Genomic DNA, 22489 nt, shown 5'->3' with positions numbered 1-22489 from the left:
AATTGTGGAACCTTTCAAAAATGTAAAATGATGATTTGAAAGACCAAATGGTATCGGAATTGGATAATTTTGGTATGGTTAGACTCGTGAGGGTATGGGGATTCTAAAAATGTAAATTTTACCCGATTCCGAGTAGTGGGCCCGGGGCTCGGGTTTTGCTAATTTCGAGATTTTTGATATTTTTCGAATGTTTTCGCTTGGGCTATGTTCCCTTAGCATATTGTGACCTATTCGTTCTGATTTTGGATAGATTCGACGCGCGTGGAGGCCAATTTGAGAGGCAAGGGCATAGCGAGCTAGAGTTTTGGCCAGTTTGAGGTGAGTAATGATTTTAAATGATGTCCTGAGGGTTTGAAACCCCGGATTTGCATAACGTAGTGCTATACTAAGTTGAGATACACTCTGTGTGACGAGCGTGAGGTTCAATGCTACGGGGATTGGGACTTGGTCCATCCCGAATGATATTTTACTACATTTTTTATTGAGAAATACTTTATTATTGTGAATTGGGCTTGTTGCCATGCTTGGGGCCTTGTGCCGACCTGTAGATACCTTAGGGGATTTTTGACTGGTTTTCCTCACTTACCTTGTTAAAGAATTTATATCCTCAGTCATGTTTCCAACTGTTTAAGAATATGAACCAGATTTTTGAAATGTTAAACATAAATAGAAAGAGATATGAGAGCTGAGATCCCGACCGTACATTATGCCCGTGAGGCTGTGATTTTAAATGACTGAGAGGGGTCGAGGACCCACTAGTGAGGATATTTTATATGATATGGATCGGGCTACACGCCACAACAGATATATATTATACATATTATGGATCGGGCTGCACGCCGCAACAATTACTTATATGGATCGGGTTGCACGCCGCAACAATTATATAGCGCTTGGGCTAAAGGAGCCCCTCCAGAGTCTGCACACCCGCAGTGAGCGCAGTCGACTATTATTATTATGGATCGGGCTGTACGCCACAACAATATGCGGATCGGGTTGCACGCCGCAGCGGTAAATATATATATATATATATATATATATATATATTTTGATTCGGTTATCGTGAGAAGTATATGAATTGACAACTGAGGATAAGAACGAATAAATGAACTGAAATGCTTGAGGAGCTGATTTATACTGACTATATCTGTTTACCTGGTTTAAAGAATTTTCACATGATTTCCTTATCCACAGATGTTTAAATGATTTTACTGTTTTGATATAGAACTGCTTAGTGCCTTTACGTGATTTCATACTGTCAGCCATTATTTATTGTTATTACTTACTGAGTTGGAGTACTCACATTACCCCCTGCACCATGTGTGCAGATCCAGGTATAGCAGAGTCCGCACCTGAGTGCCGATTCCTTTCAGGCTACGTAGTGATTTGGAGTTACGAGGTAGTTGTTTGACGTACGCAACCCCTTGTCTCTCTTATCCTCTATCATTTACGTTTTCTTCAGACTGTTGTATCGGATTCCGTACTTTGTAGACTTATAGCAGATTCTGTAGTAGCTCATGACTTGTGAAACCCCGGTTTGGGCTGTGTCGGGATAGTTCCTGCTGTTATTATCGTTAAATTCCGCAATTTACGAGCATTATTTTATATGTTACTACTGTTTATGATGGTTAACTGTTTAAAAGAGGTGTTCTGTTTTGGTCTGGCTGGCCTTGTCTTCACGAGAGGCGCCATCACGACCGGGTATGGGGATTTGGGTCGTGACAAGTTGGTATCAGAGCCTAGGTTACTTAGGTCTCACGAGTCATGAGTAGGTTTAGTAGAGTCTCGCGGATCGGTACGGAGACGTCTGTATTTATCCTCGAGAGGCTGCAGAACTTTTAGGAAAAATTTCATATTCTTGAAACTCTTGTCGTGCGAACTTGTTGGTCCGAGTACTAAACTTCTGATATTCCATTCTCTCACAGATGGTGAGGACGCGAGCTACCGGACGAGGTGGACGACCACCAGTGCCACCCACTGAGGCCACCAGAGGCCGTGGACGTGGTCGTGGATGTGGCAGAGACAGAGCAGCGAGGGCAGCACCTGTTGATGCATCGGCTGCCCCGGCTGCAGATCAGGTTCCCACTATGGATGCTCCAGCAACACCAGTTCAGGCACCAGCTATGCCTATCGTGGTTCCGGGTCTTCAGGAGGCCTTGGCACAGATCTTATCAGTTTGCACTGGCCTGGATCAGGCAGTTTCAGCCACTACAGCCGTTTGGATGGTTCCAACCGATCGGGAGAGGATCAGGAGATTTGTGGATGGCCTTAACTACCATCTCCGTATCTTGATGACTAGGGAGAGGGTATTGGGTGCTACATTCGAGGAGGTGGTTGATATCGTTCGGGAGATTGAGATGGTTCGCTGTCATGATAGAGATGAGAGGGAGGCCAAGAGGCCTCGAGGCTCTGGCAGTTTCAGTGGTGCTCCTTCGAGGGGCTAGTTCCAGCAGGGTAGAGGTCGTTCTTTTAGGCCTGCTCAGTCGGCCCGTCCAGAGTATCGTGGGGCATCCTCAGGTCGTGGTTATCATGGGTCACCGCAAGGCCAGTCATCACTTAGCGCCCTTCCAGCTCAGAGTTCATCTCGTGCCCTATCAGTCCAGGGTTCTTCCGTGGAAGGTCCTTTTTCTGGCCATTCTGGTGCCACGGGTTCACTTCAGTCCCCATCTCCAGCACCGGGTAGTTGTTACGAGTGCGGAGAGTTTGGGCATATGAGGAGGTAGTGTCCTCGACTTCGCGATAGTCAGTATCAGCAAAAGGGTCAGCCCTCGACTTCTGCTCCAGTTACTTCACCACCCGCCCAGCCAGCTAGGGGTGGAGGTCAGGCAGCCAGGGGTCGCCCTAAAGGGGGAGGTCGATCAAGGGGCGGTCAGGCCCGTTTCTATGCACTTCTTGGCAGGCCAGATGCTATTACTTCAGATGCTGTCATTATATGTATTGTTTCAGTCTGCCACAGAGATGCCTCTGTATTATTTGATCCCAGTTCCACCTTTTCTTATGTGTCATCATACTTTGCTCGTTATTTGGGTACGCCCCGTGAGTTTCTTGCTTTACCTGTTCATGTATCTACCCTAGTGGGTGATACTGTTATTGTAAACCGTGTGTACCGGTCATGTGTGGTGACTATTGGGGGTCTGGAGACCCGAGTGTATCTATTGCTATTGAGCATGGTGGATTTTGATGTCATTCTGGGCATGGATTGGCTATCTCCGTGTCGTGCTATTCTAGACTGCCATGCTAAGACAGTCACTTTTGCTATGCCGGGTGTACCGCGGATCGAGTGGCGTGGTGTGACTGATTATATCCCTAGTAGAGTGATCTCTTTCTTGAAGGCCCAGCGTATGGTTGGGAAGGGTTGCCTTTCATATCTAGCATTTGTGAGGGATGTTGGAGCTGAGACTCCTAGTATTGATTCTATCCCAATTGTGAGGGATTTTCTCGATGTTTTTCCTGCAGACCTGCCGGGCATGCCACCGGACAGGGATATTGATTTTGGTATTGACCTGGTGCCGGGCACTCAGCCCATTTCTATTCCGCCATATCGTATGGCACCAGCAGAGTTGAAGGAATTGAAAGAACAGCTTTAGGAACTCCTAGATAAGGGGTTCATTCGGCCTAGTGTGTCCCCTTGGGGTGCACCAGTTTTGTTTGTAAAGAAAAAGGATGGCACGATGAGAATGTGCATTGATTATAGGCAATTGAACAAAGTAACAATCAAGAACAAGTATCATTTGCCTCGCATTGATGATTTATTTGATCAGCTTCAGGGGGAGAGGGTGTTCTCCAAGATTGATCTCCGTTCGGGCTATCACCAGGTGAAGATCAGGGATTCAGATATTCTTAAGACTACTTTCAGGACCAGATATGGTCATTATGAGTTTCTTGTTATGTCCTTCGGGCTAACCAATGCCCCAACAATATTCATGCATTTGATGAACAGTGTATTTCAGCCTTATCTGGATTCATTCATTATTGTATTCATTGATGATATTTTGGTGTACTCGCGTAGTCAGGAGGAGCACGCGGAGCATTTGAGAGTTGTGTTGCAGAGACTGAGGGAGGAGAAACTTTATGCAAAATTATCCAAGTGTGAGTTCTGGCTCAGTTCAGTGGCTTTCTTGGGGCACGTGGTGTCCAGCGAGGGTATACAGGTTGATCCGAAGAAGATAGAGGTGGTTCAGAGTTGGCCTAGACCATCCTCAGCCACAGAGATTCATAGCTTTCTTGGGTTAGCAGGCTATTATCGCCGGTTTGTTCAGGGATTTTCATCCATTGCATCGCCCTTGACCAAGTTGACTCAGAAGGGTGCTCCATTTGTATGGTCGGACGAGTGTGAGGAGAGCTTTCAGAAGCTCAAGACAGCCTTGACCACAACTCCAGTGTTGGTTTTGCCATCAGCTTCAGGTTCATATACTGTGTATTGTGATGCTTCAAGAGTTGGGATTGGTTGTGTGTTGATGCAGGAGGGTAGGGTTAATGCTTATGCTTCTCGGCATTTGAAGCCCCATGAGAAGAACTACCCCGTTCATGATTTGGAGTTGGCTGCCGTAGTTCACGCATTGAATATTTGGAGGCATTACTTGTATGGAGTATCTTGTGAGGTGTTCACTGATCATCGCAGTCTTCAGCATTTGTTCAAGCAAAAGGATCTTAATTTGAGGCAGCGAAGATGGTTGGAGTTGCTTAAGGATTATGATATCACTATATTGTACCATCCGGGAAAGGCTAATGTGGTGGCCGATGCTTTGAGCCGAAAGGGGCAGTGAGTATGAGGAGTTTGGCATATATTCCAGTTGGGGAGAGACCTCTTGCAGTTGATGTTCAGGCCTTGGCCAATTGGTTCGTGAGGTTGGATATTTCGGAGCCCAGTCGGGTGTTGGCTTGTGTGGTTTCTCGGTCTTCTTTATATGATCGCATCAGAGAGCGCCAGTATGATGATCCGCATTTGCTTGTCCTTAGGGACAGAGTCCAGCATGATGATGCCAGAGATGTGACCGTCGGTGATGATGGTGTGTTGAGGATGCAGGGCCGAATTTGTGTGCCCAATGCGGATGGGCTTAGAGAGCTGATTCTGGAGGAGGCCCATAGCTCGCGGTATTCCATTCATCCGGGTGCCGCAAAGATGTATCAGGATTGAGGCAACACTACTGGTGGAGAAGGATGAAGAAAGATATTGTGGGATTTGTAGCTCGGTGTCTCAACTGTCAGCAGGTGAAGTATGAGCATCAGAGACCGGGTGGCTTATTTCAGCATATGGTTATTCCCGAGTGGAAGTGGGAGAGAATCACTATGGAATTTGTGGTTGGACTTCTTCGGACTTTGAAGAAGTTCGATGCTATTTGGGTGATTGTGGATCGGCTGACCAAGTCTGCGCACTTCATTCCTATGTGTACTACCTATTCTTTAGAGCGGTTGGCAGGGATTTATATCCGAGAGATTGTTCGGTTGCATGGCGTTCCTGTTTCCATCATCTCAGATAGAGGTACTCAGTTTACTTCGCAGTTTTGGAGAGCCGTGCAGAGAGAGTTGGGTACTCAGGTGGAGTTGAGTACAACGTTTCATCCTCAGACAGACGGGCAGTCCGAGCGTACTATTCAAATATTGGAGGACATGTTGCGTGCTTGTGTTATTGACTTTGGAGGTTCGTGGGATAAGTTTCTACCACTTACAGAGTTTGCTTACAATAACAACTACCAGTCGAGTATTCAGATGGCTCCATATGAGGCTTTGTACGGGAGGCGGTGTAGATCCCCGGTTGGTTGGTTTGAGCCCAGCGAGGCTAGACTATTGGGGACAGATTTGGTTCAGGATGCCTTAGAGAAGGTGAAGGTGATTCAGGAGAGGCTTCGTACAGCGCAGTCACGTCAGAAGAGTTATGCGGACCGGAAGGTTCGAGATGTGTCCTACATGGTCGGTGAGAAGGTCTTGCTGGAGGTTTCGCCCATGAAGGGTGTTATGAGATTTGGGAAGAAAGGCAAGTTGAGTCCTCGGTTCATTGGGCCTTTTGAGGTGCTTCAAAGGATTAGGGAGGTGGCTTATGAGCTTGCTTTGCCACCTAGCATGTCGAGTGTGCATCCGGTATTTCATGTTTCTATGCTCTGGAAGTATATTGGGGATCCGTCTCATGTTTTGGACTACAACACGATTCAGTTGGATGATGATCTAACCTTTGATGTGGAGCCAGTAGCTATTTTCGGTCGCCAGGTTCGGAAGTTGAGATCAAAGGATATAGCTTCAGTGAAGGTGCAGTGGAGAGGTCGGCCCGTGGAGGAGGCTACCTGGGAGACCGAGCGGGAGATACGGAGCAAATACCCTCATCTATTTGAGGCTTCAAGTATGTCTCTTGACTCGTTTGAGGACGAACGTTTGTTTAAGTTGGGGAGGATGTGACGACCCGGCCAGTCGTCTCATGAGTTACCGCTCCGTTTTCCCCATTTTTAGCTTCCTTATGCTTCATTATCCATATCTTGTGTAATCGAGTTGATTTGAAGTGGTTTTAATAAGAAATAAGACACTTAGTCTCTTTTAAGAAGGCTTAAGTTGGAAAAGTCAACCGGATGTTGACTTATGTGTTAGAGGGTTCAGATGCGAGTTCCGATGGTTCGGTTAGCTTCGGGAGGTGATTTGTGACTTAGGAGAGTGATCGGAAGTGGTTTTGGAGGTACGATGTAGAATTAGGCTTGAATTGGCGAAAGTTACTATTTTGGCAAATTCCGGTTGATAGGTGAGATTTTGATCCGAGGGTCGGAATGGAATTCCGAGAGTTTCTGTAACTTCGTTATGTCATTTTGGACTTGTCTGCAAAATTTGAGGTCATTCGGACGTGGTTTGCTTGGGTTTTGATCAAAAATGGAATTTGGAAGTTCTTGAGATTCATAGGCTTGAATTCGATGTGATTTGATGATTTTTGGTGTTAGTCGAGGTGTTTTGATGATTGGAACGAGGTTGTGTAATGTTTAGGATGCTTTGGTGCTTTTGGTTGAGGTCCTGGGGGCCTCGGGCGTGTTTCGGGTGAGTTTTGAGCGAGTACGGACACCCCGGAACTTAGAAAATGGAGGGGGCAGCAGTTGTGGCACGGACCGCGCTCTTTTTCGCGCTGGGCGCGCTGGCCTAGCGCTGACCGCGTCAAAGTGGCCGCGGCCGCGGTCACTCAAGACTGCAGGTTGCTGGTCCAACTTCGGAAGATCATATCTTTTGTTTCACAAGGAATTTTGAGGTGATTTAAAAACGAAAGTGGTAGTCCTTCGTGTCTAGTTTCCAGAAAGGTAAAGATATTGCAATTTGAACATCTGTAGCGAAAGTTATGGCCAAAATACTAAAGCCTGTCCCTGCAGAGCGAGGCCTGCGCGGCCGCGGACGTTTCTGCGCGGACCCCGCTGATTTTGCGCGGATCGCGGTCATTTTTGTGCGGTCAGCGTTGTCGGAATCCGGGGGGTACCCTACAAAATACGAGGTTTTGGGTTTTATTTGATATTTGGACCTAGAGAGCTTGGATTTTGGCGATTTTTCGAAGGTTTTTCAAGAAATTGGTCGGGGTAAGTGATTCTAACTCAGATTTGGTTAGAGTACATGAATCTATCACTGAATTCATCATTTAATTCGTGATTTGAGATGGAATTTGGGAAGAAAATTGTGGAACATTTCGAAAATGTAAAATGATGATTTGAAGGACCAAATGATATCGGAATTGGATAATTTTGGTATGGTTAGACTCGTGAGGGTATGGGGATTCTAAAAATGTAAATTTTACCCGATTCTGAGACGTGGGCCCGGGGCTGGGGTTTTGCTAATTTCGAGGTTTTTGATATTTTTTGAATGTTTTCGCTTGGGCTATGTTCCCTTAGCATATTGTGACCTATTCGTTCTGATTTTGGATAGATTCGACGGGCGTGGAGGCCAATTTGAGAGGCAAGAGCATAGCGAGCTAGAGTTTTGACCAGTTTGAGGTGAGTAATGACTTTAAATGATGTCCTGAGGGTTTGAAACCCCGGATTTGCACAACATAGTGCTATACTAAGTTGAGATACACTCTGTGTGACGAGCGTGAGGTTCAATGCTATGGGGATTGGGACTTGGTCCATCCCGAATGATATTTTACTACATTTTTGATTGAGACATACTTTATTATTGTGAATTGGGCTTGTTGCCATGCTTGGAGCCTTGTGCCGACCTGTAGATACCTTATGGGATTTTTGACTGGTTTTCCTCACTTACCTTGTTAAAGAATTTATATCCACAGTCATGTTTCCAACTGCTTAAGAATGATATGAACCAGATTTTTGAAATGTTAAACATAAATAGAAAGAGATATGAGAGCTGAGATCCCGACCGTACATTATGCCCGTGAGGCTGTGATTTTAAATGATTGAGAGGGGTCGAGGACCCACTAGTGAGGATATTTTATATGATATGGATCAGGCTGCGCGCCACAACAGATATATATATTATACATATTATCGATCGGGCTGCACGCCGCAACAATTACTTATATGGATCGGGCTGCACGCCGCAGTTATTGTCACACCTCCTTTTTGCGCGCCCGCCCCGAAGGGTAAAATGCGCGAGAGAGTTTTTCCAATTTAAGTGACAATATTTGAAATGAGATTATTTATTTAATTCAGAGTCGCCACTTGGGAAAGGTTTGATTTAATTCAGAGTCGCCACTTGGGAAAGATTATTTATTTAAAGAGTCTAACGCGTTTAATGTCTTTGGGGAAGGCAGTGAAATTCACTAAACAGTCCATCCCAAATTTTAAGTATTTTATTATGACCAGTTATTGAGGGCCCCGCAATTTGCATTGTTTTATTTGGTGAGGCGTCTCATTTTATGAAAGGATAAACCTACAATGACTATATTTTTCTATTATGTCTCTATAAAATGAAAGAGAAAAGGTCTTAATTTATTTACATGCTTGAGTTGTTATAGTTGGGTTTCGAATATGATTCATAAATTCTGAAAATGATGCAAGCAGGGCAGTCCGTTGCCAATGCGGGCCCAGGCCCAACGTGTATGACATAAAACTAGACCTGGGCCGTCTTATACTAGGCATGTTACTACCTAGTTACATTATACTAGGCATGTTCTCAGTTTGTCAAATTAAAAAAAAACTTAGCAATCTAATTTTAATCCTAAACCATTTACATGCTGAAATTAACCAATATTATTTAACTAAACAATATTCCTACAAGTTTGAAATGGCCTATTCGTTTGATTTTTAACTAGACGGAGTTGCTACACCATTCATTTATTTTTAGGCAATATATAGATAGTTCATCCGTTAAGCTATCGTCAGATGTTCCACTATATATATTAAATAGCTACATGATTCTGATTTTTGTAAGCTAAATAATTTATATATACAAATAAAATTCAGAATATAATTAAATAAATTTAGAACTTCAACTCTTCATTTTTTCGTATTCATGCTTCCTGTTTCAGTTTACAATAATCAGCGTGTCAGTTGTGTACCTGATATTGGAAGCAAAAGAAAAGGGAGATCAGCAGAAATTCAGTAGCATACAACAACAGCAACCCCAGCAACCAGTAACAACCAACAACGAGAAACTTAGTGACAGATTTTAAAATCAAAACAAAAATCCAGACACAACAACAACAATCAACGGACAGAAGCAAAGGGAATATTATCAGATTTTGAAAGACTAGTTAGTGTTTAACCCTTAATTTCTGAATCCGTATATCAGAATATTTGAATTGTATATCATGTGTATATTCTTCTTCTTTTGAATTTCCAGAATGTTTTTCTTTTTATTTTTCTAAAGTCTTGGTATTTTTCGGAATTTCCTCTCTCTTAAAATTTTTCTTCTGTCTTCTCCCCCAAATCTGATTCAAGTTTTTCATTTATATCCCATCCCAAACCCTTTAATCCATTAATAAAACCACACTTTCTCCTACCAAACCCATTATCTTCCCACTCATCCCCCACTACATTAAACAAATATATCAACCCCACCTCATTATATCTTGTCCCACATGCCTAACATAAACAAATACAATATTCCCCTCCACTACATTATGTCTTGTCCCCATTATATTAAACAATTATATCACCCACACCCCATTACATTTTGTCCCCCATGCTTAACATAAAGAATTATTAAAAATGTTCAATTACCAAACTACCCCTCCGACCTTATTGCAATTACCATTTTACCCCAGAATGTACTGCAATTTACCAAACTACCCCCATCAGCTCTAAACAATTCAATTAATCAAACTCAACCAAAATATAGCCAATAAGACCAATTTCTTAACCAAACTCAACAACAAATCATATGAACAACATGAACAACATCAAATTAATGTGAATGAATTATCCATATTGGGAACCAATCCTGGTTAACTCAGACCAAAAATGGATGAGCAAGAAAACAACAATATTAACAACACAATACATGATTCATCAACGAATCAAAAACCAAAAACATAAACTCACATTAAATCACTGAATTAAAATGAACTTCAAACCAAGATGAACATGAATTAAATCAACTTTAACAACAAAACATGACGGATTCAAATGATTAAACCAACATATTTCCCTATTACAACTAAATTTTTTTAGACAAATAACAAAACAAAACCGAAGAAGAAACAATTATGAATTTAAACTTGAATCTAACAACATTAACAATTTCTGAAAATACATAAAACACATGAAACACATTGAAGAAATAATTAATTAAACTTCAATTTGTATCTAACCAACATTAAACTAACAACTTTTTACCTAAACAATAAACAAGAACGATAAAACAAACATGAAACAAACTGAAAAATTCACAAAATAATGAACAAAACAAACATTTACCGATTTTAGATTCGAGAAATATCACAACGAAATACGGACAAAAATAAAACTCAAAAACCAACTAACCGGAAATGAAACGACGAACAATGACTGACCAACGATGAACTTAAGAAGCAACTGAAGGAATGATGAAGCAGTAGCAGCAGTGAGGCGATACCGGACGGGGCAGCATCAGCGCAGCTGAAGCAAGCTGGGAACGATTGAAGAAGATGAAGCAGTGGCGACCATGGATGTCGAGCTCAAGCTTGAGCTCGACGAAGAGGACGAAGGCAGACGCGGCGGGGTCTATTTGGATGCAACAGAAGCAGCAAGAAACAGCTGGTCGTTGGTGAGGTTGAAGGCAGCCATGGACGTCGAGCTCAAGCTCGAACTTGATGCCGAACGACGAAGATGAAGCAGAAACAGTCATGAACTTCTTTGAACGTGCGGGGGCTGCTGGAGGTCGATGAACCGTTCGTCGTCGACGACTGGATATAACAGCTGAAGATGAAGCAACAACGCAGAAACAAATGCGTGAGCAGCAGCATCAGCGGCTGGACGCGAGGAGGAGGAAGGAGGGGTCGTTCATTTTGGTGAATCCGCGGGTGTGTGTGTGTTATGTCGCCGTGGTTGTGTGTGTGTGTGTTGTCGATGTGGTTGTGTGTGTGGCGTGGGGATGAAGGGAATGAGAGAGGGGCATCCATGGGAGGGGCTTTGAGCTCTTTTGGAGAAGAAGGAGAAGAGAGCAAAAGAGGGGGGGGGTCAGTTTAGGGTTTTTTAGGGTTTTCTTTTTTTTGTTTTGTTTTGTTTTGTTTTGTTTTTGAAATGCAAGATAGGGGGTGTTGGGTTATGGATTGGGTCGACCCGGTTTGAAATGGACCAGGTCATGTGGAAGGTTGGACAATTGTTTGGGCCTGGGGTTGAAATTTGAAGAAGTGGCCCAATCCGATTTTTCTTTGTATTTTTGCTCTCTTTTCTTCGTTTATTTTTCTAAAACTAAATTCTAAAACTCCTTAAATTATTATTAAGACTAAATTAAGTTATAAAAGCACAAATTAACTCCCAATAACAATTGACGCATAATTAAGTAATAATTAAGCATAAAATTGTATATTTGGACATTAAATGCTAAAAATGCACAAGATGCCTATTTTTGTAATTTTTAATTTTTGTAAAACAAACTTAATTACTAACAATTGTAGGATTATATCCTAAATGCAAAAATGCGACATATTTTTTTGTATTTTTTATTAATTTAACAAATAAACATGCACAAACAAATACAAATAATTATCCAAAAATGTCACAGAATTCTCAAAATTGCACACCAAGAAAAAATCATTTTATTTTGAATTTTTTGGGAGTAATTCTTTCATAGGGCAAAAATCACGTGCTTACAGCTGCCCCTCTTTGCCCGAAGACACGAAGGGTTTTCGTGCAAAGATAAAGTGAGCGATTTTTTCCCATCCGAGTACTCCGTGTGAAGCATTTTTTTTTTGAAAAATATTTGACCGAACCTTTGCTTCAGAGGTTTCCTACATATCTTGGGCTAAACAGGAATCAGGTCAATGTAGTTCGGGCAACTTTGGTAGCTGGGACTACCCTGGGATTGCGATGCTTGCTGTTACTGCTGTTGTTGTTGCCACCGTTGATTTACTGATCGCCTTATTACAACCAAAGGAAAATTGAAATTGAGCTAAATACTTATGCGTGTCAATTGCTAGTTACAAGATCCCTATCTATAATTCTTTTGCAACTTGATCTTGGGTCTTAGCTGATTCTGCTTGTAGACTTCGATCCGAATCTTGATGCTTGCAAGTTGTAAGCGCTTGTTTATTTCTGCAGTATTGAATGAAACAGGATTGGCGGAGCTCGGGAATTTGATCCAATTTTTTGAGCGACCTGCCCTTTGTTTGTTCCAAAATGTGTGAACATCTTTTTTTTCTTTTGTTCTTTTCTTCTTTTCTTTATTCTGGATTGAGACTCATCCCGTAGGTCGTCTCGATCCATGCACCTCAGGGTCAGACCTTCTGAGACAACAAAACAAACGAATGAAATTTTTCTGCCCCAGTTTCACTAGGAAAATTTCGTGAGTTAATTGCCATAATAATCTACAGCACTGATGCGGGGATTGGAAAAAAACCTAGTCTACGAAGCGCAACTTCAGGGATTGGAGCCCTAATGTCGCAAAAGGTAAAAATGCACAACTTAGGGATTGGAGCCCTAATGTCGGCTTAACAGAAAAACGCTCAGTTCAGGGATTGGAGCCCTAAGGCTGGCTGAACAGAAGAATGCTCAGTTCAGGGAGTGGAGCTCTAATGCTGGCTAAATGGAAACTTGCTCAATTTAGGGATCAGAGCCCTAAATTGGGAGGATTGCCAGGTTATGCTGGAAAGGGTCCACGGGTTATGCCGGGAAGATTCATCGGGTTATGCCGGGAAGATTCATCGGGTTATGCCGGAAAAAGTCCACGGGTCATGCCGGGAAGATTCATCGGGTTATGCCGGGGAAGTCATCGGGTTATGCCAGGAATATTCCACGGGTTATGCCGGGAAGATTCATCGGGTTATGCCGGGGAAGTCATCGGGTTATGCCGGGAAAGGGAAAGAGGTCCCCGAGTTATGCCAGGGAGGTCCACGGGTTATGCCGGGAAAGGGAAAGAGTCCTCGGGTTATGTCGGGGAAGTCGTCGGGTTATGCCGGGAAGATTCACCGAGTTATGCCGGAGAAGTCATCGGGTTATGCCGGAAAAGGGAAAGAGGTCCCTAGGTTATGCCAGGGAGGTCCACGGGTTATGCCGGGAAAGGGAAAGAGTCCTCGGGTTATGCCGGGGAAGTCATCGGTTTATGCCGGAAAAAGGGAAAGAGGTCCCTGGGTTATGCCATGGAGGTCCACGGGTTATGCCGGGAAAGGGAAAGAGTACTCGGGTTTTGCCGGGGAAGTCATCGGGTTATGCCGGAAAAAGGGAGAGAGTTCTCGGGTTATGCCGGGGAAGTCATCGGGTTATGCCGGGAAGATTCACCGGGTTATGCCGGAGAAGTCATCGGGTTATGCCGGAAAAGGGAAAGAGGATGCCAGGGAGGTCCATGGGTTATGCCGGGAAAGGGAAAGAGTCCTCGGGTTATGCCGGGGAAGTCATCGGGTTATGCCGGGAATATTCACCGAGTTATGCCGGAGAAGTCATTGGGTTATGACGGAAAAGGGAAAGAGGTCCCTGGGTTATGCCAGGGAGGTCCACGGGTTATGCTGGGAAAGGGAAAGAGTCCTCGGGTTATGCCGGGGAAGTCATCGGGTTATGCCGGAAAAAGGGAGAGAGGTCCCTGGGTTATGCCAGGGAGGTCCACGGGTTATGCCGGAAAAAGGGAGAGAGGTCCCTGAGTTATGACAAGGAGGTCCACGGGTTATGCCGGGAAAGGGAAAGAGCCCTCGGGTTATGTCGGGGAAGTCATCGGGTTATGCCGGAAAAAGGGAGAGAGTTCTCGGATTATGCCGGGGAAGTCATCGGGTTATGCCGGGAAGATTCACCGGGTTATGCCGGAGAAGTCATCGGGTTATGTCGGAAAAGGGAAAGAGGTCCCTGGGTTATGCCAGGGAGGTCCACGGGTTATGCCGGGAAAGGGAAAGAGTCCTCGGGTTATGCCGGGGAAGTCATCGGGTTATGCCGGGAAGATTCACCGGGTTATGCCGGGGAAGTCATCGGGTTATGCCGGAAAAAGGGAGAGAGGTCCCTGGGTTATGCCAGGGAGGTCCACGGGTTATGCCGGGAAAGGGAAAGAGTCCTCGGGTTATGCCGGGGAAGTCATCGGGTTATGCCGGAAAAAGGGAGAGAGGTCCCTGAGTTATGCCAGGGAGGTCCACGGGTTATGCCGGGAAAGGGAGAGAGTCCTCGGGTTATGCCGGGGAAATCATCGGGTTAGAAAAATGCAGGAAAGAATCGGGAGGAGACTTCCCTTTTGGGTTGATTATTGCAGCATAGCTATTTCTAACCCTTGCGCATTTCCTTTTGGCTGCACCTGCCTCTTGCAGGGTTTTACCTGCTTCCTGCTTAGTTCGTTTTGTATCGCAACTGCTTCAACTTCAAACAAAGGAAAATTGTTAGTTTGAAATTGTGGTCGGTTTTGTGGCCTTCATTGTTTTTCTTGATCCCAAGCCTCATTTCTGTTTAGAAAATTCGCCATTGATTGGCTTCCAAGGCGACCTCCTTTCAAACTGATAAGACTCAATATTTCAGGATTTCACGATGATTTGCACGTGTACGGCTCTGTCTCTTCCGTCTCACTCTGCTTGGGGATTTTGAGGTAATCAAACGTCACGATCAGTCGGGATTGGACTGACGCATCACTGAGGCCGGGTATGTTCTCCACCTCTTGCCAGACAGAGCCCTGTGAAACCGGTCCTGCCACCTTTTCTTTCTAGCATGTTTTGGGGCTTAGGGTTAAACCGAAAAGGAATCCAAATAAAGGTAAACAAAGAGCGAGGAAATGAATTTAAAAAGAGAAGCGTCCTTTTCGGGGAAAAGAAAGACTTATCTGAGGTGCATGCTGGCTTTAAATTGACATAACCTATTTTTTGGACTGGATGCCCGACTCTCACGAACCTACATTTTCTCACGAACCAAATGGGTCTATGTTTCCAAACCAGGGAACCTTTCCAGAACCTTCTGTGGTGAAATCCTCTTTTCGGCCGACATCTCCCTTTGCGAGTTTTCGCTAGCCGACCTCTCTCATTTCTCTTCTTACCGTCGCCTTATAGTGCTCGTCATGAGTTTTCACTAACAAGACTCTCTCATTTTGATTTCTCTGCTCGCCATCGCCTTATGGTGCCTGTAGGTTTTCACCAATAAGACTCTCTCATTTTATTTCTCTCATCCTGACTGCGTCGGATCCGAGCAACTGCGTCTTTTGATTTTGAAGAAACTTTTGCCGATTGATCGGAAGGACTTGCAACAGGTTTGGGGTCAAAAGAACTTGGATCGAATTACAACTTTGGAACCGTCCAGGCGGGATTATCGCTGAATTATTATAACGTCTGCCCCAGTTTAACTTTTGGGGAAAAACTGGATTTTTGTTTTGATGTGACTGAACCCCATAGAGAGGCTACCTACGTATCCTTTCGGAATCAAGTCAAACGTAGTTCAGGTAGCTTTCATTTTTATGTTTTTTTTAGAACTTCCGGGTTCCAAAGAGGGTAATGAAAGAAAGGTAAACGGCTCAAAGGGTCAGCAAAGGATTTGAGTGTTTGGGTAGCGGGAATGAAAGCCTTCGTCCTCTCAATTGTGCAAAAACAATCAGAGCAAGTTCAAACATAGTATCTTTTTACTGCATCTGCATTCACGGCTGTGTCGGGATCTTTTCCTTCAATATCACCTAGATATAATGCTCCCCTGGGCAATATCTTCCAGATGATGTATGGACCTTTCCAATTAGGAGCAAATTTTCCTTTCGCTTCCTGGTGATGTGGAAGAATGCGCCTTAACACCAGTTGACCTACTTCAAAATTCCTGGGTCGCACTTTCTTGTTGTAAGCACGGGCCATTCTTTTTTGGTACAACTGCCCGTGACAGACCGCAGCCATTCGCTTTTCATCGATCAGCGTTAACTGTTCCAAACGGATTTTGACCCACTCACTGTCTTCAATTTCAGCTTCAACAATGATCCGGAGAGAAGGGATTTCTACCTCTGCCGGTATTATAGCCTCGGTCCCGTAAACCAACAAGTATGGGGTTGCCCCTACTGATGTGCGTACTGTAGTGCAATATCCCAGCAGGGCGAAAGGTAATTGCTCATGCCATTGTCTGGAACTCTTGGTTATCTTCCTCAAAATCTTCTTGATGTTTTTGTTCGCTGCTTCAACAGCGTCGTTGGCCTTGGGCCGATAAGGAGTGGAATTCCTATGCGTTATTTTGAACTGTTCGCACACATCCTCCATCAAATGACTATTCAGGTTTGCTGCATTATCTATGATTATAGTTGTAGGAATACCGAAACGACAGATAAGATTTGAATGTATGAAATCCACCACGGCTTTCTTAGTGACTGATTTGAGAGTGACAGCCTCGACCCATTTTGTGAAGTAGTCGATAGCGACTAATATGAATCTGTGCCCATTTGAAGCTTTGGGCTCAATCGGACCAATGACATCCATACCCCAGGAAACAAATGGCCAAGGTGCAGACATGGAACGCAGTTCTGTGGGAGGTGTGTGAATTAGATCTCCATGCACCTGACACTGATGACACTTTCGAACGAAACTGAAACAGTCCTTTTCCATGGTCATCCAGTAATACCCGGCCCGTAGGATTTTCTTTGCCAAAACATACCCGTTCATATGAGGTCCACACACTCCTGCATGTACTTCATGCATGATTCTGCCTGCTTCTTCGGCGTCAACACATCTTAATAAGTTGAGATCAGGGGTTCTTTTATACAATATCTCACCGCTAAAAAAGAATCCACTTGCCTGCCGCCTAATAGTTCTCTTCTGATCTCCAGTAGCATGTTCAGGGTATTCTTGTGTTTTCAAGAACCTCTTAACATCCTGGTACCATGGCTGGATACTTGGTCCTGCCTCGATGGCATTGCAGTAACCATGCCTTTCCCTGATTTGGATTTCCAAGGGATCGATGTGGGCGTTGCCTGGATAAGGTAACATTGAAGCTAAAGTGGCAAGTGCATCGGCTAATTCATTGTGACATCGCGGGATATACCTGAACTCTACTGATCTGAACCGCTTGCTGAGATCCTCTACGTGCTGCCGGTAAGGAATAAGCTTGACATCTCGAGTTTCCCATTCACCCTGGGCTTGCCGGATAATCAAATCAGAATCCCCCATAATCAACAAATCCCCAACATCTTGATCGATCACCATATTCATGCCCATGATGCAGGCTTCATATTCAGCTGTATTGTTCGTGTAAAAGAAACGAAGCCTAGCTGTAGCCGGATAATATTGACCAGCAGGTGAGATCAAGATTGCCCCTATTCCTACACCTTTGGCGTTTACGACCCCATCAAAGAACATCTTCCAAACGTGAGTGTTTTCCGAGACCACTTCTATGGTATTTATTTCTTAATCTGGAAAATAAGTACTCAATGGTTGGTATTCCTCATCAACCGGATTTTCGGCCAAATGATCTGCTAATGCCTGGGATTTCATTGCCGTGCGGGTGACATAGACTATGTCAAATTCAGTAAGCAAGATTTGCCACTTGGCCAGTCTTCCAGTAGGCATTGGTTTCTGAAATATATACTTCAAAGGATCCAGCCTGCTTATGAGGTAAGTAGTGTGAGCTTGGAGATAATGTCTCAATTTTTGAGCAACCCACGTCAAAGCACAACACGTTCTTTCCAGCAGAGTGTACTTGGCCTCGTAGCCGGTGAATTTCTTGCTCAAGTAGTAGATCGCCTGCTCCTTCTTTCCGGTTATGTCATGTTGCCCGAGGACGCAACCAAAAGAATTTTCCAGGACTGTCAGATCCAAGAACATGGGTCTCTCTGGCTCTGGCGGGACCAAAACTGGGGGATTTAAAAGATATTCTTTGATCTTGTCAAAGGCTTCTTGACACTCAGCCGTCCATTTGATCGCTGCATCCTTCCTTAATAGCTTAAATATGGGTTCACACGTGCTAGTCAGCTGGGCAATGAATCGACTGATATAGTTTAACCTGCCTAACAGACTCATCACGTCTTTCTTCGTTCTTGGGGGAGGTAGATCTCTGATAGATTTTATCTTTGTTGGATCTAACTCTATACCTTTCCTGCTTACTATGAAACCTAAAAGCTTGCCTGACGGGACTCCGAAGGCGTATTTGGCCGGGTTCAGCTTCAAGTCGTACTTTCTCAGTCTCTCGAAGAATTTCCTCAAGTCTTGGATATGATTGTCCCGAGTCCTGGACTTGACTATCACGTCGTCCACATACACCTCTATTTCTTGATGCATCATGTCATGAAAAATGGTAGTCATGGCTCTCATGTAAGTTGCCCCAGCATTCTTCAGACCGAATGGCATAACCCGGTAACAGTAAGTGCCCCATGGTATAGTGAAGGCAGTCTTCTCGGCGTCTTCTTCATCCATCAACACCTGATGATATCCAGCGTAACAATCTACGAAAGACTGGATCTCATGTTTGGCGCAATTATCAACAAGGATGTGGATGTTGGGCAATGGGAAATTGTCTTTGGGACTCGCTCTGTTCAAATCTCGATAATCCACACATACCCGAGTCTTCCCATCTTTTTTCGGCACTTGGAACTACATTCGCCAACCACGTGGTGTACTGGACTACCCGAATTACTCCCGTTTTCAGCTGCTTGGTGATTTCTTCTTTAATCTTGTCACTGACATCAGTTTTGAACTTTCTTTGCTTTTGTTGAACTGGAGGATAATCAGGGTGAATTGGCAATTTATGCACCACTAGATCAACACCTAATCCTGGCATGGCATCGTATGACCAAGAAAACACATCTTTAAATTCAAAAAGGAGTTGAATTATCGCATCTCGCGTTCTCTCGTCCGTGTGAATGCTTATTTTGGTCTCTCGGATTTCCTCAGGAGTTCCCAAATTAACTGGTTCGGTGTCATTCAGATTCGGCTTAGGTTTGTTCTCAAAGTGTTCCAATTCTCGATTTATTTCCTTAAAAGTCTCTTCTTCATCGTATTCCATTTCTTGGTTCATTATTTCGCAGCTAGACTGCATGTTGGATTCGGGCATGAAGTCCGCAAGCATGTCATGTTATTTAAAACCGCATTTTTAGAACTGAAAGAAATAAAACAACAAAAAATAAAAAAATCAGAGAGAATAAATAAGATGAAAGATGAAATATTAATTTCATTTCATTGAATTTTGAAGATAATAGGGTTTACATCAGAATTTAAGGACATGAAACTAAAAGGAAATCATTCGAGTTACACCCCAAAATAACTCGTGATGCAGAAAAGGTGGCAAGACTGGTCTACCAGGATTCCCGCTTGATCGAAAATGGAGTAGTCTTCCAGTTTTGCAATTTGGCACCAGGCCCCATGTAAAGCACCTCAGCGGTGTTCGAGCCTTCTCCCGGCTGAACCATATGGGTTTCATACAACATTTGCCTCAAAACCCCACAGATTTCTTCAATTTCCTCGGTCGTGAAGGTCTCATCCTCTCTTTCTTCAATGTACTTAGCTCTGACAAATGTTCTATAAAGATGCGGAATTGGCTGCGATAAAACCCAACCATTGCTCTTCCGTTGGTTTGCCCACATTACGTCAGCTTCTTCGGCGTAAAAACCAACACCGAAGAACTTTTTGGCGGCAGGTAAGGTGATAGGTTCGGTGATACCTTGCAATGATGCCCCGAGTCCCTTCTCCGGTTTATAACCATGCCTGATCATTTCCTTGGCAACCATAACTGACGCTTTTGAGAGAAAAGGTTGAGGGTAAGGGCTTCCTTCTTCGCATTGGTCTGCGACTACAACCTCGAAAACTTGATAGACTATGTGTTCACTACCCTCCTTAGCTTCAAGGCATGGAACCGACGGGTCTCGATAAATTGAATGCTCATCCTCTCCGTGGACTATAATTTCTTGATTTTCATATACAAATTTTACCATCTGGTGGAGAGTAGAAGGTATGGCTTCCGTCGCATGAATCCAAGGCCTTCCTAGAAGGAAATTGTAAGAAGTATCCATATCTAGGACCTGAAAGGTCACCTCAAAATCCACAGGTCCAATAGTCAAAATCAAATCGATCTCGCCTAGGGTGTCCCTTTTGATGCCGTCAAAGGCACGAACACATACGTTGTTGGGCCTGATTCTCCCTGTCTCGATCTCCATTCTTTGCAGAGTCGAAAGTGTACAGATATCTACTCCGGACCAGTCATCCAGCATGACCCTCTTCACATAGTACCCTTCACATTTAACTGTTAGGTGGAGGGCCTTGTTGTGAGCGGCCCCTTCCGGGGGCAGATCATTTTTGCTGAAGGAAATTTGATTGATCATGAAGAATCTTTCTGCCATCCTCTCTAGCTGTTCCACGGTAGTTTCAATTGGGACATAAGCTTCGTTGAGGGTCTTGATCAACACTTTCTGATGCTCAGTTGAATTCATTAATAAAGACAACAACGAGACCTGAGCGGGAGACTTTCGGAGTTGGTCAATTATTTCGTAGTCCGCAGTTTTCATTTTCCTGAAAAACTCTTCCGCTTCCTCGGCACTAACTGGTTTCTTGAGTGGGAAACGCTTCTTTGTAGAATCATTCAACTCCTCCAGGTTGAGGTATTTCTCAGTTGGGTTAGTTTCATTTACTTTTCCCAGGATTTCTTTTCCTTTGTAGGTTACTACCGCCTTGTTATAATTCCACGGGATGGTAGTAGGATCTGTCATGGGCCTCTGCGGCGCGCGTCCAATAATCACGGGCTCATTCAGCCTTGGTGAAATTATTGGCCCCCGTTCCGCATAGGTCCCTTTGGGCACATACATTTTAGATCCTTTGTTCAGCTCAAACCTTCTTGGAGGGCTCAATGTCACTTGTCCTTTGTTCGAACCTCGGGGGACATAAAGGACAGCATCTTTCGAGAGTACAACCTCAGTTTTGGTTTCCACTGCTTTTTTCTGTGTTTTGAGGGGGGGTTTTACTCTTCTTGTCCCCCTTTTCTTGCTTTGCATACATCTTGGGCTTTTTCTCAATGTCGGCGATTGCAATGATGGCTTTCAAGATAGGATCAAACTCTTTATCTTCGCAGATCATCCCAATAATCGGTCCATTGTTGTGAGCCGGTAATGGGTTGTTGGTCACATTAGGAATGTCTTCGTCCTTTAACACTATCCGCTTTTGTTATATGAGGTTTTCAACAACCCTTTTCAAAGTCCAACAGCTCTCAGTGTCATGCCCTTCCACTCCAGAATGATAGGCACATCGGGCACCAGGTTGGTAAGAGGGTGACTCTTGGTTTTGCCTATTTGGGGGTACGGGTTGTAACAAACCAATTTGGACCAATTTAGGGAAAAGGTTGGAATATGACTCGCCAATAGGTGTGAAGTCCGTTTTCCTGGGCAGCTCTCGAGTGCGGTCGTTGTAGGGGAGATTATTTTGTGGAGGTCGGGGATTATACTGAGCTTGGTGAGGAGGTTGATTTCTTGGAAATTGAGCTCACTTTTGGTGAAATTGTTGTTGTGGCCTAATATATGATTGTGCATTCATTACTGTGTAGGGCTGAAGGTTCATAGCATAGGCCGCATCTTGATGGGGGTAGTAGTGTTTCGGGGCTCTTTCAGAGAAATGAAATCTGGACGGATGGGGTTTTCTTACACTCGAAGTTGCCATTGTTGCTTCTTCCTTCTTCTTTCGGTTTGCTCCTCCTCCAGACCCGCCTTGGATTGCTTGGGAGGTGGCCCTTATAGCAGACTAACTCAAGATTCGCTCTGTTTTTAAACCATTCTCCACCATTTCACCGATTTTGATGGCTTCAGCAAACGACTTTCCCAATGCAGACATCATGTTTTGATAATAATCAGCCTCTTGGGCTTGAAGGAAAACACTGACCATTTCTGTTTCATCCATCGGAGGTTTGACTCTGGCCGCTTGTTCGTGCCATTTGACAGCATATTCTCGGAAGCTCTCCAAAGGCTTCTTCTTTAGATTCGACAATGAATTCCTATGGGGGGCAATGTCGATGTTATATTGAAACTGCCTGACAAAATCCCGGGC

Source organism: Nicotiana sylvestris, chromosome 8, assembly GCF_000393655.2.
Source record: "Nicotiana sylvestris chromosome 8, ASM39365v2, whole genome shotgun sequence".
NCBI classification, from domain to species: Eukaryota; Viridiplantae; Streptophyta; class Magnoliopsida; order Solanales; family Solanaceae; genus Nicotiana; species Nicotiana sylvestris.
This window is presented reverse-complemented; position numbering follows the sequence as displayed.